At 38.2% G+C, this 14,109-nt stretch overlaps 1 protein-coding gene across 3 annotated transcripts in view; it reads left to right on the top strand.

Annotated features, from left to right (window-relative positions):
* Positions 1 to 14,109, top strand: part of LOC135704195 (dual specificity mitogen-activated protein kinase kinase hemipterous-like) — a 54,584-nt gene that overhangs the window by 30,186 nt on the left and 10,289 nt on the right. The window lies entirely within an intron of this gene.

Raw genomic sequence — 14,109 nt, 5'->3', positions numbered from 1 at the left:
GGTTCTCGCCCGCACTATCGTGGCTTTTGCTTCTCTACGCTCCTCAATCTTCCACCAGGTTTCATCTGTGATCCACTCTTTCCTCTGGGTGCGCAGCTCACCCAAGTTGTTCTCGCTTGTTTCTATAAAGGTATTCTTGATGGCCGTCCATTGTTCTTCTACGCTGCCACCTTCTGGAACGTCCGAAGCTCGAGTCTCAAGTTCTTCAACAAAAGACCTTTTTACCGCTCGATCTTCAAGTCGGCGTATGTTGAACCGCCGCCCGAGTCTCTCCTCCCGTCGCTGGATCCGCGCCATGCGTAGGCAGATTTCGCCGATTAGAAGGTGATGGTCAGACGCGATGACGGCGCTGCGTTTATTCCGGACATCAAGAAGGCTCCGTCTCCATTCTCGGCTGATGCAGATGTGGTCGATCTGATTTTCGGTATGTTCATCTCGGGAAACTCACGTGACTTTGTGCACTGGCCGATGGGGGAAGAGCGAGCCCCCGATCACCATGTCGTTATTGCCACAAAATTCTGTGGTCCTATATGAAAACTGTTATTTGTTAACTGCAGAAGGAGATTTTTAACAAATTTATGGTGGTCCAGAAAAGGACCGTTTTGTCGTGATGATTGAGTAATGCTGAGCTACTAATAGGGTGTTCAACACTGATGAAGCTGACGAGCTGTATGTTGTTTGGAACGAGGTTGACGCACTTGGCATAGATGGCCCACATGTAAATTGATAGTCTTATTCTCATTTGTTGAAAAATTTCCACGAATTAAAATCCATCATCTCTGGATCAAAATCAAACCACTTTCATGCCACGACCAGCTTTGGTTTTTTGTAATTGTGGGTTGTCTTAAAAATACATGGTATGTTAGATTGAAACTTATGGGAACTGATATCCGATTAATGACCTTGAGAAATGTCCAGAAAAAAAAACTATTTAACAAATTTATGGTGGTTCTGAAAAGGAAAGTTTTGTCGTAATGGTTGAGTCATGCTGAGCTACTATTAGGGTGTTCAATACAGATAAAGCTGGCGAGCTGTATGTGGTTTGGAACGAGGGCGATGCACTTGGAATAGATGGTCCACTGTGGCGCACGACGCGCAACTGAATCCGATCAGTAGCGGTGCGGCTTCGACCTCTTTCTTCGTAGAATCGAAGGCTGAATCGAGAGCATGCAGCTAGCTGCATGCCGGCAGGCTTTTATTATGTACTGGAGAACGCCAAGCGCCGAAAGCACTGCTGCTGCTGCTGCTGCTGATGACGACCGAACACCACCACTCACCATACGTAGTGATTGAATAAACACCGTTTGGCAAGACCGGAGTGAAATCAATGTTTAAATCTGTGTTAGGAAAAGCGCTTTTCGCAGGCAATCGGTGATAATTTAAATTATGATAGCAACAGTTGCACATAGTGACCTATTGACAATTGATAAAGTGTTCATTTTAACAGATTTGTAGATGACTTTCCAATCGATTGGCTTGTTTAGATTTAAAATCCATCCGATATGGACAGAGTTATAACTGTTCAAAATCTTTCATAATTTTGTTACATGTTCAATTGTGGGTTTTCACAATGTGTACCCCCATATAGAGATCACAGACGTAGTCCTACGTCAAAATTGCTGGATGTTTTCTCCGTCGAATGAAATATTTCCCAGTATGTATTGGTTTATTTCTCCATTTATAAACTTTTCGTTACATGCCTCCCGGTGGAGGCGAACCAGCCCAAGGCTGAAAGCCTCCCTAATAAAGTTAAATTAATTAATTACATGCCTCCCATGCCTGAAATAATAAAAATCTGAGAAAGAGGAGACAGCTTTGCTATCGATCATGCAAACGTCATCGAGATCCAGTCATGAACTGTCACTGCAAACTAGGCCGAACATTAGAAATGGGGCTATCATCCTTTTGAAAACAAATTTTTTCGTACGGGCCCAGGCTTGTCTTCGCAAACCAACAACACGATTGGGTAGGGGAGAAAAAAAAGAAGACAAAGAAAACAAACCATCCGTCATTGAGCTGGCTTCTCTCTCTAGGATAAAAATGTTGTTTATTCAAGAAGTCGGCTATGGCGTATTCGGCCCCAACCTAGATACCAGCAGAGGCCTTCCTAAGCCTACATCGATCTTCTCGGCTGAGGCAGCTGCCATCTTCTCAGCCGTTACGGAGTCCAGTTTTTCCTGGAAGGCCATCATTACCGATTCGGTCAGAGTGCTGAAGGCCTTTGAGAGTCCGAAGAACCGATAACCGTTGGTGCAAGCAATCAGAATGGCTTCGAACAGTAACACCGTATATGCCTGGGTTCCCAGCCACTGCAATATCAGTGGAAACAAGGCTGCGGACAAGCTGGCAGCGATCGGCAGATCAAAAACCCCAGTGGAACCGGAAGTCCCTACAGCGGATTTAAAAATCTGGATCAAAACGATCATCGCTTCGGCATGGGACAAGGAATGGGCTAATACCCGAGACCCCGAGAGATACGAAATGCTGGTCCGACACCAAAAACTGGAAGGACCAGAGAGTACTGTCCAGATTACGCTGCGGCTACACCAGATTCTCACACGATCTCGGATCCCGTGATGGATTCCACAAACAATGTATGGGGTGCTCAACCAAAATATCAGTTGAGCATCTCATAATAAATTGCCCTGCACATCAAAACCTCTGAGACCAGTACGGTATCGGTCTCAGCATCAGAGACGCATTATCCAATGACCCAGACAGGGAAAGATCACTTCTCGACTTCCTTAAAGACACAGGCTATTATCAATATACGTAGAACCCCGCAACGAACAATGACACGACAACGGACGAACGATGGCACTTGGACAACACCAGCTCTCTAAATGACGTGTCAAACGGAAGAACAACGATGACAACCCCGCAGGCTACGGACATTGACTCTCTCTCTCTCTCGGAAATTAACCACAACTTCGTTTAACTTCCTTACTGTTAAAACAATCGACACAGAACTCTAAAATACTTAAACTCTGTAACAAACACTATGTAATTTATTTATTTCCTCTCTCCGGGGCCCCTCAGGAGCCCCAATCCTTAAAAGAGACGAACCGGTTACAGGCTAAAAGTCTCTATAATAAAGCAAAAAAAAAATGTTTATTCAACCCAGCGTCATATGAAAAATTTAATAATACTATGTATAAAATAATTTAAAATGCATTTGTAACGTTAATAATCGATTTTGAGTTGAAATTTTCAAGTTTTAGACTTAAAAAAAAGTTACGTTATATCGAGGTGGAAGTTACGTTATATCGAGTTACGTTATATCGAGGTTGCTTTATATCGAGGTATGACTGTAATCAATTTGATTTCATTGAAAGCAGGATTAAACAAAATTTTGCTTTCATTTTTGCTGTGTTAACCGTTAAGTCAACCAAAATGAGATCAACTAGAGTATTCAAAATAAGTTACATCATAACAGCAAATTTTGATTTCAGCTTTGCTCGGGTAGCGAGTCACTTTTTTAAAGCCAGTCACTAAAAAGTCTCTTTTTTTAAGTCCAAGTCACTAAAGTCACTTTTTCTTGTAATAAGTCACTATTTTAAACTTTAAACGTGAATTTATTTCAAGATTGATCATTCTTCTAGATAGGCCTACATTTTGTTCTATTTTTGAACAATTCGACGACCTGGTATAGAGTTTTATTACGTTTAATCCTTTTTCTCTATCTACAGGGCGTCCACTCATTTGGTTAAATAAAGTTCCCTGAGTTTTTCAGGTTTTTCCATAACTTTGGTGGATAATTTCCAGGTTTATAATAAAAATGCTATTTATGAAATGCGTTAAAAATATGTTTTTAACGCAAACGTTTGTAAGACATGACAATCAGTTTTAAAGAAACAGCTTTAGTATCAAATCCATTGAATTTTGAAGTTGAACACTTACTTAATTTTAGCAAGTCTAAGATCACAACATTTTTAATGTCTTGACGTTTCGTACTAACAAAAATGTGCAAACTTTTCTATTGATCTCAGAAAAGCTAGAATTGGTTTAAAAATGTATAAGCGTGAGTTTTGACAAATCCAGGATAGTTCCATGAGGTGCTGAAATAAAATCGAGAACCCGAAAGATTCAGTACAAAGACTTTCAGAAAATTTATGAAAACTTCAGAAATATTTCAGGAACTTTACAGAAATCCAGAAAATTCATTTTTTTTTTGTTTTTAAGCAGTACCGAGATCTTCATTAGAGTTGAGAGTATTCGGGAAGCTCCGAGAAATATCAAAACAGATCAGAGAATTAAAGGGCAGTTCAAACAATTTTAAGGAAATTCCACAAACCGGAATTTTCGGAAACTTCGGTTTGCTCAGAGAAAATTTCTGGAACACAATAAAAATTGTATGAACATCCGGAAAATGTAAGAGTTTTTCAAGGGTGTTATATCATAGAAATTTCAAGATCTAAAAAAATCGAAAAATTAACTAAGTTGATTAGAGAACATCAACGAAGTTCCAATAATTTAAAAAAAGCGAGAGCTTTTAGCAAGCATCGATATTTTTAAGAAATTCCAGAGAACTTCTAAGAAATTTAGATAATTTTAGATTGTTTCATTATATTCAGTGAAGTTTCGAGTACTTCGAGGACGATCAGATAACATCAGAAAAATCACATTAACTTAAGGAAATTTGCAGCGACTTACAAGGAGTTCCTTAGAATTATGGGATATTCAGAAGCTTCAGGAAATTATAAATATAGGGGAAATGCAAGTAATGTCGGCCTAAGTTTCCCTAATTTGGGCCCATACATAAATTCAGCAATCGACTAAATTTTCAATAGCAACCAAAAATATCCATTAGTAACGTCCCAATAACGCGTTCATCTAGATAAAATGGATGAACAGCAGGGGCGATGGGCCCAATCTTAGATCCATAGGCCAACATTAGAGACATTTCCCCTATATCAGAAAATTTACCGGAAAATTTGATCAATTTAAAGAAATTCAGGTAATAATAGAAAACTTCGTGCAGGGAAAATTAGTGGTTTATGGTAAAGTTCCGTGAGCGCAGTGAGAACTTCAGGAACTTTTATGTACATTTCGGGAGCATCTCAAATAAGTTTAGTAAAGCTCCAAAAACAAAGGGAATTTCAGGGGAGTTCAGTTCCATTAGTTTCACTAAATTAGCGGGAAATTTCAAGAAGTTCCCAGATTTTCAGAGAACTTTAGGTTTTCACATAAGTTACTATGGTCACTAAAATCACTATTTTTGACAGCATTGATCGCTACCAGCCCTGCTATTTTCAAACGATTCGGGCTAGAGGTGGTAAATCATGTTAATCTATCCAGCAGGACACTTTTCACGAAAGTTAATAAAATTATGTTTATCGTAGTGTACCAACAGCATACCATAGCGTACCTTCAAGGACTTTGAGCGTACCTAGCAAATTCCTTGTTTTAGAGTGTCCTGCTGAATAGACAGGTGATTTTTCTAAAATCTCCATTAAACCTTCCAAAATCTTCACCAATGTAGTGTACTGTGCAACTTACCTTGTGAAAAGCTGGTCCGAAAGTGAGTGGAGAGTTGCCTGTGTGTGTTTATGAAGCGTTGCAAGTCTTAACTTGACGCTTAATGAGCCAGCAGCCCTTCGTTGTAAGCGCAACAGTTCAATGCTGGTAAACAGAGGTCTCTATGGCAACTCTTCATAAACACACACGGGCAACGCTCCACTCACTTTCGGACCAGCTCTTCACAAGGTAAGTTGCACATGTACCAATAGCGTACCTTCCAAATCTGAGGGTCATTTTTAACGTACCTCAAAATTTACCATACCAAACTCTTTAAAATACATTATATGTGAAATCTGAAATCGGATATGGATTCCTCGGAAAGTTTTAGCCCGATTTGTCCCAAAAAAAACATATAACTTAAGTAGAAGCGTAGAATAGCTACTTTATAACCAAAAACGTGATTTTAAAACAAGTATATCAAAATACTCTTGAATACCTACATCCAGCTAAGCATTCTGTTTACCCCTGAATGTAGATAACCATCAAGCATGGAAAGGTTTTTTTTTTAAATATCTTTAAGTATATAGAATCAATCTGCATGGGTACAGGTTGAACGTACCTCAAGGCAACGCAAAAATTGAATTTTGATGATTACACTGAAGTCTTTTTTTACACGGTTTTTTTTTTTACGCGGTTTTTTTTACACGGTTTTTTTTACACGGTTTTCCACGATTTACACGGTACGTTTTTAACGATTTCTCGACAACGATACAACCTATCGACTTGATCCCAATCACATTATCCGTTTCAAGCTATTTGTAATCGAATGGCATACTTAAAAAAAAATCACAATTTTTGGTGTAAATACAGAAATTTTTAAAATATGTCTATATGGACCATATCATGCTTTAATTACAAATGGCATCAAAATCCGATTTTTTTAAAACATTTAAGCATGCGAAAAATCAAAATCTCGTAGGTTTTTTTTTACACGGTTTTTTTTACACGGACCGTATCCCCCGTGTAAAAAAAGACCTGAGTGTATTTTAGAAAATACGTAGTGAAGATTTTGTGAAAAACTGAGGATAAAATATTCACAAAAGTTCCATGTTTTTTTATAATGTGTTTATTTTTCCAGGCTCATTTGCTGTAGCTTTGCCGAACCGATATTCATTGTTTAAATCACAACATTACTTAAAACTAACGTTAGTAACGCGGAGGCCGATTACTCGCGGCTATCTCGATATTAGGAGTAACAAATTGCAACAAATGGATGGCAGGGTAGGGATTGAGAACACATAGTTTGGAGAGCAATGTGCTCTTGATATCGAACTACTGGTTGTGGATAACGCAGATCTGGCAACATGGTGTAGGGTACATGACCAAACAACGTGCTCGATATCGTGATAACCACTGCCACACGCACATAAATTGCTGCCTGAGAGTCTAAGAAGTGCGACTCGAACGAACAGTGATTGGACATAACGCGTATAAAGTCGCGGCTCATGGGACATGGGCAAAACTGCTCATTTTGCTGTGCAGATCTGACTCGTTCGGCTCACTAAGTTGAGCCGGTTCTAAGGAACAGCTGTTCAGCTCATTTTGAAATTTAAAAAAAAATATAAACACACTCAAAATCAATAGTGAAAAATCGGGAAAGAAATCTGTGGTATCGCCCTCCATCCTACACTGAACTTAGAAATCATGTAAAATTTATATGAAAATACACATAGTTATTTTCTATGTATTGCTGATTGCATCTAAAACTGGACTGCCCCAAAAATGCATAAAGTGTGCACCTTTGCGTCAAATCGTTGTGGTGTCTTCGGAGCACTTATTGCTTGCATCATAAGAAATAAGTGCATTGAAGACACCAAGACGATTAGACGGAAGCTCGCACTTTAATCACACTTTTTAATGAGTGAAAACGCGCTTATTAGTCCAGTTAGGTGTGAAATGCGCAATAGCTTTTCACATAATTTTCATGTGTAAATCTTATTAAGTTTCAAGAATTATTTCTGTTAACATTTATTGGAACAATCTCATAAATTGTATGTGAAATACCAATAATAATAGTTATTGGTTTGTTTTCAATAAATTCGATGTGATTTTTTAATGATTTCTACATGATTATGTTTTAAGTTTTATATGGTTTTGTGCAGTGTTGGGAAAATATCAAAAAATAAAATCTCACCAATGGCCAAGATCACGCTTGATTTTCGTAGACAAAAATCAACAAGCAAACAACTGCGGTTGATTTTGGAAGCTGTGATATCGCAGTTCAGAATATTAAGCTAACAAAACTCACCAGCTGCAAATCTCAACAAACTGTGGTGAGATTGAGTTTCATGATTTTTGCTTTAAACCCGAACGCAACCGAAACTTCCATAACGACTGGCAGCAGTCACTTCATGGCTGCCATCGGTGAAGAGTAGAAAGAGATAGCAAACTATACTTTATCTTTCTAAGAAAACGAGGTGCAACGGAATCATTTTTGTGTCTCAGCATGATTTTTGCACCTTGTGAATAATCTCGCAGTACCAAAGAAGCTTGTAAAATCAATATCAAGGATGATATTTTGTTCCAATATCACGCGTGATATTGCGAGCGCATGAGAGAGGAAAAATATCAATTGATTGATGATTTTGCCAACACTGGTTTTTAGTGTCAACTTCTGACATGTAGATTACGTATATACAATAATCTCAGTTCCCTTACACACCGGACAGACTATAAATCATGTAATATAAAGGGTGATACGGTCAAAATTTGGTCAATATCAACTTGACGTATTTCTTTCAATTTTGCATTTAAAAAAACCTGAACACCCCTCATTTGGAAGGTGTGTGTGTGTAGAATGTTGCTCCTATTTTGATTTTGGAATTCACTCTTCAGTTGTCAAAATGCCGTCCAAGCAAGAAGAGCAGCGTATCAAAATTTTGCTCGCGCATCGCGAAAATCCGAGCTACTCGCACGCAAAGTTGGCAAAATCGCTAAAAGTTGCCAAATCAACCGTTACAAATGTAATTAAAGTGTTTGGGGAACGTTTGTCGACAGCCAGGAAGTCTGGATCGGGGGGAAATCGAAAACCGGAAGCCGCTGAGACGACAAAGAGAGTTGCCGGTAGTTTCAAGCGAAACCCTAACCTCTCTCTCCGAGATGCCGCAAATATGCTGGGTGTATCGTCTACAACCGTGCATCGAGCCAAAAAACGAGCCGGACTATCGACTTACAAGAAGGTAGTGACTCCAAATCGCGATGATAAACAAAATACGACGGCCAAAGCGCGATCCCGGAGGCTGTACACGACGATGCTGACGAAGTTTGACTGCGTGGTAATGGACGACGAAACCTACGTCAAAGCCGACTACAAGCAGCTTCCGGGACAGGAGTTTTATACGGCAAAAGGAAGGGGAAAGGTAGCAGATGTTTTCAAGCACATGAAACTGTCAAAGTTCGCAAAGAAATATCTGGTTTGGCAAGCCATCTGTACCTGTGGCTTGAAAAGCAGCATTTTCATAGCTTCCGGGACTGTCAACCAAGAAATTTACGTGAAAGAGTGTTTGAATAAACGTCTGCTGCCTTTCCTGAAGAAACACGGTTGTTCCGTACTGTTTTGGCCGGATTTGGCATCTTGCCATTACGGTAAAAAGGCCATGGAGTGGTACGCCGCCAACAACGTGCAGGTGGTTCCCAAGGACAAGAACCCTCCCAACACGCCAGAGCTCCGCCCAATTGAGAAATACTGGGCTATTGTCAAGCGGAACCTAAAGAAGACCAAAAAAACTGCAGAATGTATCGGTTTCGGATACCAAAATGCTGGGGGAAGCAATGAAGCAATTGTCTTCTGTTGCTGACTCTATCACTGGTATACGAAACAACGTTGCTGCTCAGATAGACAACGCGTTGAGAATTGGCATGGAAAAAATGCAACAAAATATGAACGATTCTTTAAGTTGCTTTGAAAAATTAATTAGTGAGAAATGGAATACGATGACTAGTTCATGTTTTGAAATTAGTACGGAAAAAAATTTAGCTGCAACGAATGGTGCATCTAGGACGGTTCATTCTGAATCGGACCGAAATCCCAGACGCAAAAAACGTAAATTTCAAAATAGTGACAACGATTCGACTGATGATGTTTTTCAAGAAAATGCGAGTTTTGCGGATGTTGTAAAAAGATCTAGTCATGCAAGTAAAAGTAAAAATATTAGTAACAGTAATAGTAACATTAACAGTAACAGTAACATTAACAGTAACAGTAACAAACAGAGTAATCGTAAGACTCGTCCGGTCATTGTGATCAAACCAAAAGAGTCCAAACAAGCTTGCGAAGATACTCGTAAGTTTTTGAAAACTCAGTTGGATCCAAAAACACACAAAATCAGTAATTTTAGGAATGGTAAAGATGGCTCTATTATTGTTGAGTGTGCAACAGGAGCTAATCTTAATGATGTAAAAACTGGTATTGAAAGCAATCTGGGTGAACAATATAGTGCTGTTGTTCCCACTTCGGTGCCAAGATTAAAAATAGTGGGCATGAGCGATCAGTTTTCCTCCGATGTCTTCATTGACTACTTAAAAAGTCAAAATGAAGACATCGCTATAAATGATGTTAAAGTAGTGAACATGTTTGAAAATCCACGCTTCACTTATAACAAGTTTAGTGTTGTAATTGAAGTCGATGTCGAAACTTATAAATGTTTGTTATGTGCGAAAAAAGTAAATGTAGGGTTTGATCGGTGCTCGATAGTTCCCGCGATTAATGTGTTGAGATGCTTCAAATGTGGAGAATTTGGACACAAGAGCATGGATTGCAAAAATTGTGATAGATGCTCTAGGTGCAGCCAACAACACAAAACGTCGGAGTGTACGTCAACTGTATTGAAATGTATTAATTGTTTGAAAACGAATAAAGAACGAAAAATGAACTTGGACGTCAACCATGCCGCATTTAGCTCGGAATGTTTGCTTTATAAAAGACTTTTTGATCAGAAGAAAAGCAGCTTGCGTTTCAATAAATAGCAGCCAAGTTCCAGGAATGTGAATCAATTCGATTTTTTATACTTGAATATTGCGGGGTTGTCAACAAACTACGTAGCATTACGTCAGATTGTTGAGGAAAAACGTCCTCTTTTAGTTTTCTTATCTGAAACTCATATTGTAGAAACTGAAGCTTTTGATCAGTATAGTATTCCGGGATATATTGTTGCTGCTTGTTTATCACATTCTAGACACACTGGCGGTGTTGCTATTTATGTCAAAGAATCAGTTCAATTCAACCTTCGTACCAACGAAGTTATTGATGGCAACTGGTTCTTGGGCATTACAGTTGTACGTGGCATGAAGATGGGTAATTATGGTGTTTTGTATCATTCTCCCAGTTCTAGTGACCAGCGTTTTGTTGAAGTTTTAGAGAACTGGTTTGAGACATTCCTTGATTCTAGTAAATTAAATATATTGGCTGGTGATTTTAATATTAATTGGCGTGATAACCATAATTCGAATCATTTGAAGCGTTTAGCTGAGTTTTTTAATTTAAAGCAAACGGTAAATGAGTATACGCGTATTTCCAGGCACAGTAGAACTTTAATTGACCACGTTTATTCCAATTTTGATTCCATTTGTTCAGTTACCGATCATGAGACCTTAGTGATTAATGTCTTAGACCATGTTAACGATAACGATAATTTTGTAAAATTGAAGTGCTGGAGGAAATATTCGAAGCAAGCTGTTTCGAATCTTGTTGAGAGAAGCCTGGATTTTCCATTCGCGGCCGGTAACTTAGATGAATCTACAGCTGTTCTTAATAACGCTTTGAAAACGTGTACCAATCAACTAGTTGAGCAAAAGTTTGTTTCTTTGAAAAACTCGAACAGCTGGTACAATTTGGATCTTTTGCGTCTTAAACGGAAAAGGGACAAATTGTACAAAAAGTTTTGTAGATCTAATAATGACAATCATTGGACTAGGTACACAATCGCGCGTAATAAGTATTCACAATCGATAAAGAAAACTCGTTGTGAATATGTTCAAAGGAAGATTGATCAGCATCAAAACAACAGCAAAGAGTTATGGAAAATTTTGAAATCTTTATTAAAACCTAGTAATTGCAAACCGCGGTCCATAACTTTTAATGGCACATTAGAACAGTCAGAACAAGTAATTGCAGCTAAGTTTAATGATTATTTCGTAGATAGCGTTTCATTGATTAATCAATCTATTGAATTGGTCGATGAACCTGACGAAATAAAACAGCCAGTTAATAGTAGTTGTAGATTTGAAGTTTTTCACCCAATCACATTAGATGAACTTAGAGTTATTTGTTTTTCATTAGGAAAATCGGCTGGAGTAGAAAATGTTAATGCTAGAGTTATTCAAGATTGCTTTCATGTCATTGGCCACATCTTGCTGGACCTTATTAATGAATCATTACAAACTGGACATGTGCCACAAATTTGGAAGGAATCCTTAGTGGTCCCTATTCAAAAAGTTGCTGGAACGATTAAAGCCGAAGAGTTTCGTCCCATCAACATGTTGCACACATTAGAGAAAATTTTAGAACTTGTTGTTAAAGGTCAGCTGTTGGAGTATTTAAATAGTAATAGTTTGTTGATACCAGAACAATCGGGATATCGGGAAGGTCATTCTTGTGAAACCGCGTTGAATTTGGTATTAGCGAAGTGGAAAAATAACTTGGAGTGTAAAGATACGATTGTTGCTGTTTTTTTGGATCTTAAACGCGCTTTTGAAACAATTTCTAGGCCCTTATTGTTAAGATCAATCAAGCGCTTTGGAATTACGAGTACTGCATATAAATGGTTTGAAAGCTATTTGTCTGACAGAACTCAACGGACTGTTTTTAATGATTCTGTTTCCAGTCCCGTGGGGAATAATCTTGGAGTGCCCCAGGGAAGTGTATTAGGGCCCCTGTTATTTATTATGTATATTAATGACTTGCGACGTGTTTTACGATTTTGCGACATTAATCTTTTTGCAGATGATACTGTGTTATTCATTGCAGCTAAGGATTTAGATGATGCCGTTTTACACTTGAATGAAGATTTGCGTTCTCTAAGTAGATGGTTGAAGTATAAGCAGTTAAAATTGAATACAAGTAAAACTAAATTTATGGTAATTTCGCGGAATCGAGTAAATGAGAACGTCTCTGTTGTAATTGATGATGAGACTATTGATCGCGTTCGGGAGATTAAATATCTTGGCGTGATTATTGATGACACACTTAAGTTCAACTCTCACATTGACAATGTCATCAAGAAAATTGCCAAGAAGTATGGAATTCTATGTCGACTGAAAAACGATTTAACTATTGCCAGTAAAATACAGCTATACAAATCAATCATCTCTCCTCATCTTGACTTTTGCCCTTCCATTTTATTTCTGGCCAATGCAACACAAATATCGAGATTACAGCGCTTGCAGAATAAAATAATGCGTTTGATTTTGAGATGTAATAGATTCACTTCCTCAACTTTGATGTTAGACGCCTTACAATGGTTGTCGGTGAAGCAAAGAATTGTATATTTGACTATGGTGTTCATTTTTAAAGTAGTTAACGGTTTGCTGCCTCGATATTTGTGTGATCGAATTGAAAGAGGAAGTGACTTTCATAGATATAATACTAGAAACGCGGTTGAAATAAGAACACCACATTTCTTGACTTGTGCTTCACAAAATTCATTATATTATAAAGGAATAAATGTTTTCAATTCGATGCCTAGACATATCAAACGTTTAGCAACACTTACAGAATTTAAAAGACACTGCATTTCACACGTTAAAACTGTCTTTTGAACAGTTATCCCGTGATTTTTTTATGAATTGACAAATTATGTATCTTGACGAAGTTATCTCTAACGGATTATTTTATATGGATAGCTGTCATAACGACTTTTTAATAATTATTGTAGCACTGCAAAAACTATTTCTGTTCGCCACGAGGGTGATGATGGATTTTTAATATTTGATTTTATAGTAGATTAATTAAAACAAAAAGTAGTCTACAAAGGTTTGAGCCTCGCGCGCGTATTACGGATATAGAGGACTGAATTTAACATTTGATAAAAAAAATGCAATTTTGAAGCTTATTTGAAAGATACCTTGAGTTAGTAGTAAGTTTTCTGGCAAATGTTAGGGGTTAGTGAGCATTCCTGACATTGCTGAAAATTATGATAGCATCAGATTGCGGGGTTACTAGTGTAATAGGATGCTTTGTTGATTGTTCATTAACTCTTGATTGCTTGTAATACTTATGAATATTTTAGGTGGACAAAAAGGCGAACTAAGAGGTGGACGCCTGAGCTTTTCCACATTTATATCGCTGTGAAGCAACTGTAAACTTTAGAAGGAATCTATATCTGTAACTGAAACCAGTTCGATTTTGTTTGCCAACCTGGTTAAAATGTCATATTCAATTATCTTAAAGATAAATCGTCCAGCTCAAACCTTTGTAGGGGTAAGAGGTGGGACCATCATCATCATCATCATCTAAGGGCGAGCAGCAGTTCAAGGCAAACTGGCTTTCTGCGGCGAAGAAGATGGACAAGGTGGCTGTACAAAATCTGATGGCAGGGGTCAACCGTAAGGCCCGGCAATTCGGATTTGGAAAAGCGGAAGCCTAACTGAATA

The sequence above is a fragment of the Ochlerotatus camptorhynchus genome, unplaced genomic scaffold, assembly GCF_037179485.1.
Source record: "Ochlerotatus camptorhynchus isolate MF236.1 unplaced genomic scaffold, CSIRO-AGI_Acam_v1.1 ptg000232l, whole genome shotgun sequence".
Classification (NCBI taxonomy): Eukaryota; Metazoa; Arthropoda; class Insecta; order Diptera; family Culicidae; genus Ochlerotatus; species Ochlerotatus camptorhynchus.
This window is presented reverse-complemented; position numbering and strand designations above follow the sequence as displayed.